The 12,936-nt window shown below is 41.7% G+C and overlaps 1 long non-coding RNA gene across 1 annotated transcript; it reads left to right on the top strand.

Annotated features, from left to right (window-relative positions):
- Nucleotides 1-1,542: 1,542 nt before the first annotated feature.
- Nucleotides 1,543-12,358, top strand: LOC113572282 (uncharacterized). The gene is made up of 3 exons (XR_003410092.3): nt 1,543-1,639; nt 6,497-6,621; nt 10,739-12,358. It is a non-coding gene; the product is annotated as an uncharacterized LOC113572282 (long non-coding RNA).
- The last annotated feature ends 578 nt before the right edge of the window (nt 12,359-12,936 follow it).

The raw sequence follows: 12,936 nt of genomic DNA, 5'->3' as shown, positions 1-12,936 counted from the left end.
ACACAGGTACAGTCTTCAACTCCTGTTCCTGGGCAGAATACTGTTCCTCAAGAGATTTTGAACATCCAATTTGCTGTTTACTCCTCCAACCAGTTCTGGACTTATGTCACTGAAAATAAAAGGAAAAAACAATTTATGTTGGGCAGCACAATGTCTTGGTGGGCAGTATGTTTGTCTCTCAGCACTAGGCCCTCAGGTTTGTGTCCCTATCTGGTTGGAGTTTACATGTTCTCCCTCTGTCTGCATGGGTTTTCTTGGGGGCCTCCAGCTTCTTCCCGCAGTACAAAAATGTGGAGATTTGTTTAAAAAAAAAAAAGAAAAAGGCTAACCTAAAAATTGTACTGTGTGTGAAGGCCTGCATGCTCAGTGATGGTTGGTACTCTGTCCTGGGAGCTGTCCTCTCTGCTTCCTATGCCGAATGCTGTCTACCAGGGGGATGGGGGTTCCTGTTGAGAGTTTGCTGTGTACAAAGGCTGCTGCTTCTCACTGGTGTGTTGACTGGACGTAAAAGCATTGTGCACTGTGGTGACTGTTAACTGTCCACTATATTTGTGTAGCTTCATATAATTGTTCTGTACACAATAACATTTAGCAAAGTGGATTTGACTTAAATGTTTAAGATTTACCTTTATCCCTTTAGCAAGTCTTGAAAACTGAGGTCCATACCTGGCTTTAACTGAGCCTGAATCTCTGAATGTACAACATGGCCATTATTCCTTCATAAAAGCACAGGTTACAATCCATCCACAGAAGCTAGCATGGACACAGGAAGAGTCAGGCTGAACACTCACACTGCTGCTAGCTTCTGATAACACGAGACCAAAGCCAGGCAAAAGCAGCTGGAATGAACAGCGACAGTGACTCGCTGGCATTTGGAGCTTAACAGACAGTGCTCTGTATAATGTTAGGAACATTAGTAAAGTGTTCTAGCATCATCTATAGTTAAGACAAGATAAATAAATAAATACTTAAACAGCTAATCTGAGATTTTTAACATAAACAGATGTGGCTTGTTCTATATTTAAGTGCAGCTTGAAGATTTATTTTCCTCTTGTTATCTAAGAAATGTTGCTATGCTTTATATTTAATAGTTTATTTGGTTCTTTTGCTATAAAACATTACTGTACAGTACAAAACATTGCTGTAAAAAGGCTGAAATGCATATAATTTACCCATTAGTAATACTGTTGGCCAAATGTTAGTAATTAATACATTAGTAATTAATACTAATGTATTACTAAAAATGGCTGATTCGAGTGATCCCAAAAATACTTCTTCATGATATTACCATGCATGGAGTCAGACCACTGGAGAGTCACAATTTGCTGTACCAGAACTAGTCAACAGGGGGAGACAAAAGAACATGCTCAATATCTTTTGAAGCCCCTACCCCCCAACCAGTTTCCTTTCTCCTACTCCATGTCTCTTCCTCTCTATACCCTCCACTCCCACTGTCCCATTAATCACAGAGTCATGTCGCACACTAGCCACACTATCTGCCTTTCATAAAGCTAAAATAAGAGGGCAAGGACACCCACGTCACTCACATCCATTCAGACTCGTGCGTCACCACTGCTTGTGCATCTTATTGGTGGCCAAGTTAGACTAAAGTTTTTGGACAGACTTTGGAGAAGCAGTGGTAAGTCACCATGGCAGATTGCTGGGATTTTCTGAGGCAGAATTCTTAGTTTGGGTGCAGCTTTGTGCTCCTCTGCCTTTTTGTTGATGTCCCACTAAAGCTGCAGATTCATATTTTCTTGGCTTAGCAGAGGTGCTGCAGAGAGTCAACCAAAGCAGAAGCAGCAAAGCTGCACATGAAGCTTCCCCTGGCTGGAGGTGAAACAGCAATAGGCAAAGAAGTTAGACTGTAAAGATCTTGTAGAATTATTGTTTTTTCATTTTTTTAAATAACAAAATTTAGATTTTAATATCAAAATTACTGCATGTTGTGACTGGTGAACAAGCATTCCAGTCAGAATGTCAGACCCTGAATATTCTGGTCTTGTGAAGAAGTACAAATGTTAAACTGTTTTTCTCAAAATCAATGGTGTATATCATTTCAACATTTTCAAATTTTTCAACTCATGCTTTCTGTTTTGGAAGTTGGAATTGTGCTTGCATGATTTAAATAGTGCCCAATGCACAATACATAGAAAAATTACACCCTATAGTCCTGTTATAATTTGTAATCTTGTGTAAACATCTGTTATTAATTACATCTTACCCTAATTGTAGAGGTCAAAACTAGCATTTTGATTAATACACAATTAATGTGCTACCTTGAAGAAAGGAAATGGTTGGCATAACCCGGAGAAAACCATTTATATTGGTGAGTTAGCAATGTATATTGATCTGAATTCATGTTTATCAACCTATAGGAAGACAAATAGTTCTTTCCTCAACCCTGTATAAATAGTGTACCTAGCATCCTGATAGCAGGCTCAGGAAAGGAAGTCCTGACACCTATTGCCAGGGTCCAACCGAGTGTGAAAATGTATATTCCACATGGTTCTCTCCTGTCGAGGTTAAAAAACAATGGGAGGTAGTGAGGGGAAAACAAGCAGAAGAAAATGAGCTGGCTCTGCTGGAGCTGCAGAAAATTTGTCACTGCCAGCAGACGTGGCCAGCACGGTGAATCGTATGGGTTGAGTAGAATGCTGATCTCCTTCCTTACTCTGTCTTCCTATACCTTTCCCTCTCACTCTCTTTCACTCTCACTCGATCCCTCCTCCCCTCTTTCTCTCTGTTTGTATCCTATGCTCTTGCTTCTTTTCTCAGTTTATGAAGTTCTGTAAGTGGCAGAGAGGGAGAATCACAAACACATGCAGAAAGAAAATGGACAATAGGCATTAGATGATGTTGCTCTGATCAAAACAGTGTTGGCAGTAATATACATTCATGATGAAGAATTGCAGCAAAGGTATTCAGTTGCTCTGTAAAAACAAAATGGTATTCCTCTGTCACACAGTAATGTATGGACTGAGATGGGTGGTGGATATCCAAAGTTATAATGGAATCGTTTCTCTCAATGAGGACTGTATCTTTTAACTCTTAGCTACTTGTGCTACTGTGCTGAGATCACAGTTGGAGAAAGTCTGGGTGTCTCAGGATCAGGTGCGTTCATGGGAGAGAATGATGCAGAATCAGAAGAAAAGCCTGCTGCTTGTTGCTTTGTCTTCTGCTGCTGTTCATACTAGACAGGAGAAAAGAGAAAGAAAAAAAACAAAAACAAAGGACGGATGATGCATTAAACAAAACCACAGTCTTAAAACGCAGCCGAGAGTGCCCTCTCCTCTACAGATTCCATTGTCCAAATGAGATACAGTGGCATTTAAAATGTGGGGTGACTGCCCAAAATCTAGTTTTGTGTATGAATAATGAAATAAACGTGTGTGTATCTGGATGCTTTTAGCAATAATACATTTAAGGACTGCTGTGATGAAGCGTTATAGGCAGTATTTAGTAGAATACACAAAAGTGTGAGCTGTTGTCAACAAAGTCATTTCACACAAGTGGTTTTAAAGTATGCTGCAAGTCAGAAGTTTGGGCACACCTTTTTGTTTATTTTTAATGTTTTCTAAAAGCATTGAAGATATCAAAACATTGGAATAACACATATGTATATTGAATGTCTTAGATTTTAGATACTTCAAAGAAGCCACCCTTTACTTTGATGCCAGCTTTATATGCTCTTGGCTTCATGAGGCAGCCACCTATGATGGTTTCCATCAATTTTGAAGAAATTCTCACATATACTGAGCACTAAGGATTAAATCCCTCATCAAAACCAGTCAAAAACATTTTCTCAGGGGGAATTTTAAATGATTTAAAAAAAAATTATTATCACTTATATATGAATATATGAGTATATGAATAACATACAGTGAGTCAGGGGTGTCCAAACTTTTGACTTGTAGTGAACTGTTTATAGATCTCCCCTACACATTGTATTTATCAATTGAATCAGATGGTGTATGAGATTTGGCATTTTATTCTATTTAAGTTGTAGAGTTGTCATATTTTTGACACTTTTGTCAGTGTTTCCCAGGTTTGTTATCTTTTCTTAAATATGTAAGGAGGTCTGCTGTGGCTGTTCTTTTGGCTTTTCCAACAAAACCATGCCAAGTGACTGAGGGCTGTCATAAAAAACCCCTGCTCTAGTAAACCCCGTGAGAGAACAAAAACAGCTGCCATAAGGAAGGAATGTGAGTTGTATGGTTTACCATCACCCACTGCTGCACCTGTCACAGGTGCTGTGAAATGCACAGGCATGACCATACCCTCCTTCCTCCCCCTATACCCTACCATCTGTTACGTTGCCACTTTAGGGAATGTGCATACCCCAATATTTTACTCTAATTGGGTATCTTGGGCTGACTTGTAACCCTAAGATGTAAGTTCTCGCATCTTTACATGCCTTCTCTTTTTCCTCCTGTTCTCCTTTAAATTCCTCTTTTCTTTCTGTTTCCCCCCTTTTCAAAGCAACACAATGCCTTTGACCAGCTCCACAAAGCAATTGTGGCCTTCCTCTGCCACACAAAAGTGTATAGGTTCAGTTAAGTGGTGGATGTCATAGTGAGAATGGAATCATTATGGCTGAGTTGCATTAACAGAATTGCTGTCATTGAGGACTGCATTCTTTATATCTTAGTTCCTTGTTTTACTGTACTAAGATGAGTGGAAGAAAGCGAGTTGGGGTCTCTCAGGGTCAGGTGTGATTATGGCAGAGAATCCTGCTTGGTGCCACAGGTCAGTCTGTACCCATTCAGATGAAAGAGAGAGATCAAAATGAACGACAAATGACAAAGCCACAGACAGTGTTAAAATGCAGTAGGGAGTGCTCTTAGCTGCCATTGTCCAAATGAGACACTGTCGCATTTAAAATGTGGGGCAACTGCCCAAAATCAAAGAGGGTATATGAATAATTAAATGAGTCAAAGTTGTTCATATGTGCGTGTATGTCAGTTTCTTTTGTCATCCAGCAAGCAAGGTCAAACTTTCAACTCTGGACCCTGGCAGTCTCACTCAGCAGCTCCTTCCTTTCGTTTTGCACCTTGGGTTCCTTTTTTATCCTTATTAAAATGTATTTTTTTATAGCATTGCCGAACAACACCTCCACCTCCAACAACACCCCCCCCCACACACACACACGCACACCTGCCCCTTGTTTTCAATCCTGCTCCCTTTCTCTCCTCAGCAGTGGGAGCCATTAGAGAATTGGGATGTGTCTCCTCCTCTGGCTCAGTCCCCACTCCGCTCATTAAAGACCGTTTCACTGTGTGTGTGTGTGTGTGTGTGTCCCCGTCCCAAGGTCACTGCCTACACACACCATAGCGCCCACTTATATGTTCAGCTCGGACAGACCTAATAACCAGGATAAACAGGGACTCGCTCACCATGGCGATTACCATTATGATAATGTGCTGAGGAGGCTATGCAGTGCTGTGGAGGGCAGTGATGATGCCCTACAGAGAACCATAACTGAGTGCCATGGTGGACTAACTCTTGTCCTAGTAAAGTGAAATCTGTCCCACACACACCTCCATTGTGAACATGATGCTGTGTTTTTATGAGGCATTGCAGATGTGTTTTATATGATCACAGACATGTGTAAATAGGCCAAACAGCTGGAGGCTGACCAGGATATGCTTACATCTCTGTATTTTTAAAAATCCTGAGTCAGTTAAATGTCACCTCCCGCACTTGCCGGCGGTGCGTGCCATTGACACGCACTGAAGCAGAGGTAGACGCCTGAATGGAGGCGCCGTTTGCATGCATGTTCTCTGCCACACATACACAAATGTGGCACAGGCAGTCTAGAACATCAGCCCAAGCCGCTAGCGATGGGCTGTGGTGCCTCCTTCACTCAGGCATATGCTCATGCTCGGAGCAGAGCTCAGTGCAGTCACGCGTTGTTTAGGAAACCCAGCCACTCTCTGCATCAGAATCACCTGGAATATTCCTAAGGTAATGAGCCATGAGCCTAATTAAGAAATGGCTTTCTATCATAATGACCTCCTACCTCCTCCTTCCTCCTGGGCCCTAGTCAGAGCCAGCCAAATGATTGTGAGGTGCCATTCTGCATGCCTACTGCTGAAGGCACGGTCACTGAGGCAGTCTGGATGCCTGAGACTCAGTACAAAAAGCTGGTTTAACACCTCTACTGCAGATTATCCCCAGAGTGGAGAGACAGCGCTTTTGGGGTGGGGTGGGGGGATTATATGGGTGCATGTAATGAAATCCACTATCCATATAAGCAGCTCCATTCCAGCCCTGCAACTTGAGGCAGACCAGGAGCCTGCTAGTTTGGAGTTAATGACTGGGAAAGTAGGATTGCTGCTAGCTGTAATAATAGGATTAGGGTGTATGTTGGAGCGGAGGGACTGGGGCAATGCTACGATTTCCTAGCCCATCTTGCTTTAGCAGATCCCTTCTTATCAAGTTAGGTCTCTGCTATAGATGTTGTTTCTCTTTCCTTCTCTCCTTGTCCTCATAGGGACAGGAGGGTGATTGGAGGAGAGACTGCGACAGCGAGGAGAGAAGGGGAGGGCTCACAAACAGAGCTGTCAGCAGAGATCTTTCTCTGTAAGAAAGTATGTGGAGCTGAACTTTTGGTTATAGGTAAGTGGTGAGGCCAGACACCTTCTGACAATAGATGTGCATTTCAGCAGCAGTCTCCACACTGACCCACTTCCTGATTATGTATGAACTCTATTTCTCTGCATGTGTTTCTCTCCTTAGCTCACTGTCTCTGACTGTCCATTTTCTCTCTCTCGCCTCTCAGACAGAGGAATAGCCAAACACCTCTGGCTATGCCTTCTCTGACAAACTGTATGAGCGAGTGTGTATACGTATGAAGAGGCCATTGTGACATATCATTTCTGTTTTCCAATCAATGGAGGTCCAGACAAGTGGTACTAGTTCTGGAGTCTGCTGACCTTGCTTGTTTTTTATTCTTTCTGTAAGAGTTGGGTCTAATATAGGCTTATTGACACATATGCAAGTGTCAATTACTTGGAAAAGTGAAGTCTTAGTAATTTGGTTCCTGAAGCTGAAATGGTCATGATAACTTGACTCAGATATGCATTTGGCAGTTTACACTCAGAAGGAGACCAGACTGTTAAACCCTGCAAAATGTTTAATGATAGTACCATGCTAAAAAAAGATTAAAAAAAAACATACTGCACATGTTGTTGAAAATACTATGCAATTCCATCATTCAACATTATTTTTGACTAAAATAAGATGTAAACTAATCCAGTGACCAATTTGTTGTATCTCAATGATCTGTTCATTCAGCTTTTAGTGCAATTGGATCTTCAACACAATTGGATCTTCCTTATACCTGTCAGCATAACAAAGGTCTTTTCAACAAGCTGTGAGTTCCTGTCATGTGATACTTGCTAGTACTGGGGTTTTATGTTGGGGGATGCTTCTAGCATATGGACACTTCTGATTGCTCAGTCGTGGGTAGTGTTTATTTAAAGATAGAACAATGGTCAAGAGTATACTAAAGGAACTCTGACCCTGAATGACAGAGAGAGAATTCTTTTTGTTGAGAGAAAAACTCTGGTGCTCAGGCAGATTTGTGGGTGTATGATTCATATATGCATATATGAAGGTTTCACTAATGTATTTTTGTGTATTTCACATGTATAGATGTAAATGCACAATAATTTGTTTGTGCTTCACCTGTGCTTCACTTGTGCTTCACTTGTTTGTTTGTGATTCACCTGTGTATATGTGAGCAAAATTTGAATGGTTTATAACTTTCTGAATAGCACACTAATTAGCTAAACAGGAATTAATAAGGTTAAGTAGTAACATTCATTTTGTTTTAATCATGCTTCCTAATTAAGAGTTTTCTGTTTCTTACAACTGATACTCAATAGTTCTTCAGAAAGGAATTCCAGATCCAGATCAGGTTGGGATTATAAGCATTGTGCTACTTGTATGCCTGCATTCATTTTTATTAAGAACATTTGATAAATCCTATACTGATAAACAAAATTTCAAGGATTGCTCGAAGAATATGTTTTTAAAACTCAATGGCTGAAAGTTTGTGCAGTGGAAGTGCTCACTGTAAAGTGAAAAGTAGAATAAAAAACAGAAGTCTAGGTCCCCATCTTTTATAAACATTATGTGAATGGCTTCGTGTGGACTTCACAGGTGTCACACACAAGCTGTCTTTAAACCACAGCAATTTGTGCATGTGTTTTCCTTAGAGTCTCGCTTTAACCTTACTTTGCCTCATTAAACACTTAAACAGTAAATAGTCACATCTGTAGCCCTGACTCAAAGAGTCACCAGGCAGCTGACTGGGGCAGACCGGTGATTTTTCCCCTGTCCTACACATCAGCCCTGGTTCCCTCATCCTACTAGCCCCCCTCTCACTTCTAAGTCCTGCACACAAAAGACATCTGGGTATGTTTTTTGCAAGCTGTGGTAATGTCTCTTCTATAACCTTGGACTGATAATGGGTGATGTGAGCCTCTCTGATGAGCTGGAGCTCCAGATCCAGCAGCTCTCAGCGAGTGGCTTTAAGTGCTCCCATTCCAACTTCAGCAGCATCACCATCCATTAAGAACCTGCATCAGAGCCAGAGCGCGAGAGAGAGCAAGAGAGAGAGAGCGAGAGAGAAAGAGAGAGCCAGAGCCAGAGCGAGAGCGAGAGAGAGAGAGCGAGAGCGAGAGAGAAAGAGCGAGAGAGAGAGCCAGAGCGAGAGCGAGAGAGAGAGAGCATATGAAGAGAGAGAAATACATACAAAATGTTCCATTCAATCGAGGACACAAGGTGCCATGCACCATCAAAGTACATGTTCATTAATACTGTAGTTAGATTTTTTTCCCTAGCACACAGGCCCATTAAAAATAATGGTTATTACCCAGCGCATCCATTAAAGCTCTGTGTTCCTTTTTTTGTTTATCTTCTTTCACTGTACTTAGTACATGTTTTATGGAAATGTGCCAGATTAAATTGGCAATTCATTTCATATAATTCTTCTGCAGGAATTAAATTGCAGTAAGAATAATGATGCAGGCTGTGCTGTAGTGTTTGGCAGTGGCTCTAGAATTTCCCTTTTCTAGCAAGCTGTTGCTTTTGTCCACTTATCGTAATGAGGGTCCTCAGGGGTTTGGACATGTGGTGGGGGCCATGTGTGGGGTACACAGACAACTTCACTGCTGCACATGTGAGAGAGTATTGTAGGGTGACTGTAGATGTGTGGCTGGAATTTACTAACACAATTAAAAGGCTTTTTGAAGACATGACTTTTGGTCTCACATGTTGGCATACTGCAAGCTAGCGCATAGCATGAGGTAAGCATGCACACCAGGTTAGAAGGGCTCTAGTAAGAGAATTAGACTGAAGGCTCTTCTACAAAACTCACCAATAGAGACCATCAAAAAGACAGAGACGCAACATATTTACGGGACCCAAGAAAGCCCCCATTCATTCTTGCATTACTTTTTCAGTGCCTCTTGCTTAGATCCTCCAAATAATTACTGTAGGAATCTATGGCATATTCCCCATGTACTGCCACCTCTCGCAGTACAATGGAATTCTAAAAAATTATATTATGGGTCTAATTATAAATGTATTCATATAATTGCATTGATTTTATATAGATTAATACTTTGTCCTTAGATGACCATAACAGTTTAAGTCCCGTGTATTTATTTAACACCCCTGCTTTAACACCCCTTTATTAATGAGATGCTTCATAATTATCTGAGAAGCTGAATCATGTTTGGTAGCTCAAAGAATTCATTATATCAAAAAATTCATTAGATCCTGATTTACCCCTATCAAACACATTGATGTTTAGTATATTGATTGATACTGTACTACAACCAGTTTGTAAATGTCATGGTTGGCAACCCTTGGCAACCCTGTCTTGTGTCTTTGCTTTGCTTTCTTTTTGTTGTTCCGCCCCTTGTTTGAGTGTCCCCACCTGTAAATTGTCTCACCTGTTCCTTGTTTCTTTCTCATTAGTCTTATTATACTAACCCTGTGTTTTTCCCTGCTAGTTTGCTTATCATTGTCCTAGCCCATGTCCTTTGTACATAGCCTCTGTTTGTCCTTGCCTGCCTTGTGCTTTTCCTAGCCTGTTTTGTATGTAGCCTGTTTTCCATTGTGTTTCTTTCAGTTTGCTTGTTTATAGTTTTCATGCTTTTTGTTTTCTATATCCTGTATCTGTTCATGTTGGCTCTTTGACCCTGGCCCATTTTATTGACCATGATTTTGGATTTGACCATAATAAATCTTTCTCTTCTCAGCATATGCGTCTGTCTCATGATCATTCCACGTTATAGAACGACCAGCCATCTAAGGACACAGTGAGAGCAAGGCTCTGCTTTCTGGTTGTTCCACTGGGATAAAACTTTGGTTTCTACAAAGTCCAAGTTTGCCACTTCTCAGCTCCACCAAGCCAGAGTCAGCAAATCCCCTGGCACTGCGGGTACAAGGTTAACTCTTCTTTCATAGAAAACGCCGCAGTTGGTTTCACTTTTAGCCGTTTTTTGCGACAAGACCTCAGGTAAGTGCTATGGGTCTACCTGTCTTGATCAACGCTACAGGGAGGAACGACCTGTAGCACAAGATGTGGATAGATGGTTGAAACGCTCAGATAACTCGTTCTTTGGTACTCGGTTAGCTCTCAAGCACCACTGCAAGCTCCCATAGCTTGTGTGAGTCTTGGGAGCTGCTGAGTGGGTTCTGTGTCTGTGTGTTCCTCCAGAGTCAACCCTCTTGTCCCATTGGCTGTCCCATTGGCTGTCCCACTGGCCACCCAACCTGTTGCTGTTCCTGACATGGAAGACGTCCATTCCAGTTCCTGTTCCAGGCATGGTGGACGATGCCCAGCCAGTTCATGTTCTCGTGCCTCCGGACTTGTCGGACCCACCGCCAGTTGCCGCTGTGCCTCTGGAAATGCCGGACCCACTGCCAGCCCCTGCTGTACCTCTGGACCTTGCCTGTCCTGCCCCCATCTGTCTCCTGCTGCCACCACCTTGTATTTCCCGCCATTTCCACCCCGGTCATCGCTCATCATTTGTCGCCTTTTGTTGTCTTCTCGTTCTCCCTCCTGACCCTTTTGTTGTCTTTAGTCTGTTTCTGTCCAGTATTTTGTTTCTGGTTCTCATGCTATTTTTTCTGTTCATGTTGCTGCTCCCATTCCTACCTCTGTTTGTGTTGCCTATGTCTGCTCCTCTTGTGGCCCCGGTGTCTGTGTCCGCAACTTTAGTCTGCTTGTTCCGCTTCTGTCTTGGTTACATCTTCAGTGTCTTCTGCTCCTGTGTCTTAGCTTCCTTTGTATGCTTCTGCTCCTTCTGTTCCTGTTTCTGGTCTGTCTATTCCTGAGTCTCGTCTGGCTCTTGTCCCTGCTCCCAGTCTTGCCCGGTCTGTTTCTGTTTGTGTCTAGTCTTGTTCCTTGGTCCTGTTTTGTTTTGTTTGCACTCTTCAGTACCGTGCACTTTGGGGGAGGTACTGTCATAGTTTGTGCATGTGCTTCCCTCCTAGCATCCTGTTACCTGTTACCTTGCCTCATCTTGTCTAGTGAAGATAGACTCTCTCCCACCCCCAGTATCAGCTGGTAACAATAGTAACTTTATTGCTTATACATAAAATTAGATCATTAATTCTTTCCTCTCTTCTGTGTGAGAGCCTTCTCATGTCCTATAATTGGTTCCCCATTTCACTGTTTGCAATGGCTATTTATCTCTCCTGATCCTTGTCTTCTACTGTAGGCATACTTTTATTATGAATTTGTTGATTTAATAAGTTTCCTTTGTTGCTGATCAATAAGTAGATTATCTGGTTGGTTACCTCCATAGGTTGCTCAAAACAACCTTTTTTAGCTTAGCTAGCTACCTGTATCCACCACGAATAGTTTCTGTTAAATTTAGCTTGTTTGCATTGTTAGGATTGTTATTCTAGTGATCTAGACACTCCTTGTCATTAATAGCATCTCAGTCAATGATTATTATGTGTTTTTCCTATCTCTGCTTATTCAGTGCCTTGGTTATTACATCTGAGCCAAGAGTGATATTATTTTGTAGACGAGAAATAATCAAGTATCGAACTGGCCACTTTGATGAGTTGAGACTGAATCATTAATAAATTAAAATGAATACATTTTCCCTGTTCCCATGAATGGTGCCCCAATTAAATTTACCAACTGTAAGTTATCATTCATTAAAAATATTAGAACTGCTACACTTTCCTTTGCTTCCTTATTTTTAGTTTTTTTGTTCTGTTTTCTGTTTTATGATTTATCCTGGATCTGTTTGTTTTGGATCTTTAACCCTGGAGCGTTCTATTGATTTGGATATGCCCTTAATAAATCTCGATCTTCTCAGCATTTGTGTCTGCCTTGTGATCACTCTGCATTACAGTACACCCAGTAATAACATATTTGTGAAAAATTACATATTTTGGGCAAAGTGTGTGTGTGTGTTTGTGTCTGACACACATGCATGTCCACATGTATATCTGTACATGGGTGTGTGGTCATGCTGTACAGAGGTTCTGCAGGCCACAGTGGGGCTATGCTGCAGCGCATCCTGGGCTGTGCTGCTTGTAGATGATGGGCAGATGAAAAGACTGGCAGCTTCACAGTGGCCCTGACACCGGATGCTCCACACTGGTGACAGATTATTTTGTTTTCTCCTCCATCCCCACCACACCCTCTGCAGAAGACCATCAGACATGACTGGATCATGAATTAAACCAAGCAACTTTCGCTAGTCGCTATCTCTTTTGCAGGTTATGCTCCTTTGATTTCATGGAATGTTAAATGTTCTCATTTATTCTCCCTGTGGATAGAAATTGCTCAGAAATTGGGTATTGGTTCGATAAGAGATAAGAGCCAGTGATAATCACCTCCTGCTGCCTGTGGTGTCTATCCAATCATGAAGGAGAGGCTTTTTGTGCCCAGTT

This window comes from Electrophorus electricus, chromosome 14 (genome assembly GCF_041902795.1).
Source record: "Electrophorus electricus isolate QZ-2024a chromosome 14, ASM4190279v1, whole genome shotgun sequence".
Classification (NCBI taxonomy): Eukaryota; Metazoa; Chordata; class Actinopteri; order Gymnotiformes; family Gymnotidae; genus Electrophorus; species Electrophorus electricus.
The sequence above is the reverse complement of the archived record's forward strand: the minus strand, read 5'-3'. Positions and strand labels throughout refer to the sequence as shown.